Here is a 2,612-nt window from a genome sequence, read left to right as displayed (position 1 = left end):
GAATAATTGTAAAGCAGCGCCGTGTATCAAATAACGCAGATGTTAAAAGTGTCTGCTGCTACAGCTTGGAGTGCAAAGTGCTTTGAGTGTTAGGTGAGAGTAAAATATGGTTTATGCAGCCTGCATTCTGTGAGTTCACAGTTCATTTACCATGGACTGAACTGGGGGAGAGTCGGGCAAAGAGAACACTACATAAATAAATTTACCAACCAATAGCTGGGCAGACCAGTGTTGTATCAGTCAATGTCAATTATTTCTATAGCACATTTAAAAGCAACAAAGTTGACCAAACTAGTTAGTTAATGAACAAGAGAAAACAAATACAGAAAACAAGACGTGAGATGACACAAATACAATGTATTTAACATAAAAACAAACATAAAACAAACCCGATGGTTCTCAGACTGAACTCAGATTAAAGCCGACATAAAAAAGACAGAATTTGAAAGGCTGGATAGATTCTGAATTACCAATATTAACTCATTCCAGCGTCTAAGCACTGCAGCTGCGATATGAAACTGCCATAATAAATGATCCTGCGAAGGCCCAAATTCCTCTCTGCTTTAAACCAGACCTGAGTTGTAATAAGATCATCTGGCTCGATGATCTCAGTGCTCCTTGCGGAGTTATATTTGCTGAGGAGCTTGCTTTTATTACTGGGCGCAATACATTTGGCACCAGAAGAATATTTAACGTCCAAAAGTGGCTGAATGCCGCATGTTGTCAATGAAGTAACAGAGTCATCCTGGAACTTGCTCAGTATGGGTCAACATCACACCACTGGAGCAACCTGTAACATGTGTGTCACTGCAAGTTTTTGTTAGTTTTTTTCCCCCCAAAATGATCAACATGCCCATTTGTTTCCAGGAAAAATACTTGAGAAATACTGTGTGAACTTTACTGTTCTGACCCAGCCCTGTGTTTCCTGACTCTTCTCCGAATCAGCTAATGATTTTTTATCAGACGTTTGGGCCTCGGTGCGTTGCTCATAGCTCTACTGCACCACTACTACTGCTTCTCTGACTTGCTGAGTCTTAAGTAGAAAGTATATCAGTTTTAGAAATGAAACAGACATAACTGACTTCAATCTCTGGTGACCCAGAAAGTTTCAAACTTTATTAGGTTTAAAAGTGCAGTGAAACTTCTGTACAGTGACAGAAAAAAGGAATTTCCCTTGTCTGGCAGTCATTAAAGCTGGCTGTGTGTGGCTCACGGTGCAATTTAACGCTTGCAATTGTCAGGAAACCATTTGTATGACCTGAACAACATCTCTGAAGTTTAATGGACCTTGTTGGTAATTAGTACCTTTTTGATATATTTGCTGGGTGAAATCCCCAAGGCAGTGCAGTATTCATTCTTCTTCAAACATATAAATAGACTGTCAGACTGGTTGCGGTGGTGAGCAAAGCAACCATTACGGCAGATATACCTTAACCCAGATTCCACAGGATACAGTCTAGACAGGTCACCAGCTTGACACGGGGCTGATGCAGAGAGACAGACAACCACACACTCATGTTCACACCTGTGGGCAATTTAGATCACCAGTTCACCTAACCCCACTAACGACGACTGAGAGCCTAGACAGGAAGAACACGCAATCTCCATCCAGAAAGGCCCAGGAGAGGTTTCTTCCTCCCGATGTTAAGACAAAAATATTTTGAATTTAAAAGGGATGTATTTCCCCCTCTTTACACTGAGACAAATTATAATAAAAGATTTTTTGCACTGTGTGCAGTTTATGACAGGGATTTAGTCATTAACTGCGGACAGAGCCGGCAGTCCAGTCTGTGCTAGAGCTGATTTGTCACCCTGCCACACAGATGCTGGATGAGTCACAGGGTGATGAGTTAAAGTCCGCCTGAAAGAAAAAGACTGGCAAACAACAGAAATACTTCAGGACTTTACTGTGTGTGAAAACGGACATGAAGCCTGATTGTATACTTGATTTTTATAGCAGAGATAAATAGAAGTGTCACAATGAAACGACTGCTTGACATTCAAAAAAATACACAAAATATAAACAAAAGGTAAATACACAAAGATCCTCTTAAGAAAAAACAAAGCTGAAAACCAGAAACGCTGTGATGACGAGTGTTTCAGATGAGTAGTGCACCATAAATAAAGATTATATGGATAATGACTAAAGCCCTTCCACCCTTATTTATTATATTATGTTTGGATATTGTTTTTTGTTTTTTTGTTTTTGTTTTTTGCACCATTGTGGTCTTGCTATAAAGTTCAAAAGTGGGATTAATGGTTTAGCAAGTTGTGTCAATCTTACAGTCACAGTTTAAAGTATCAGGAAAGCAGCTCTTATTTTATTTTACTCAACATGGTAACATTTGCTGAAGGCCGACATAGATTCATGTGGGAATACGTTTCACACGTGCAAGCATAAATCGAGCCCAGCTCGAAGGTTACAGCAGTGAAAACTGAGCATCATATTTTCACATGAGTGCGCATGTATATGTGCATGTATGTATAAATGTTTTTACATTTGAGTCTGGTCTCCTTTTAGGTCACATTTACGCTGCTGAACAACCTCCAAGAATGACCGTTGAATCAGTCAAATTAATTTCACTTCCCACTTGATCTACTGACAAACTAAA

Source organism: Pundamilia nyererei, unplaced genomic scaffold, assembly GCF_000239375.1.
Source record: "Pundamilia nyererei isolate P.nyererei 1_Seehausen unplaced genomic scaffold, PunNye1.0 scaffold00502, whole genome shotgun sequence".
Classification (NCBI taxonomy): Eukaryota; Metazoa; Chordata; class Actinopteri; order Cichliformes; family Cichlidae; genus Pundamilia; species Pundamilia nyererei.
The sequence above is the reverse complement of the archived record's forward strand: the minus strand, read 5'-3'. Positions refer to the sequence as shown.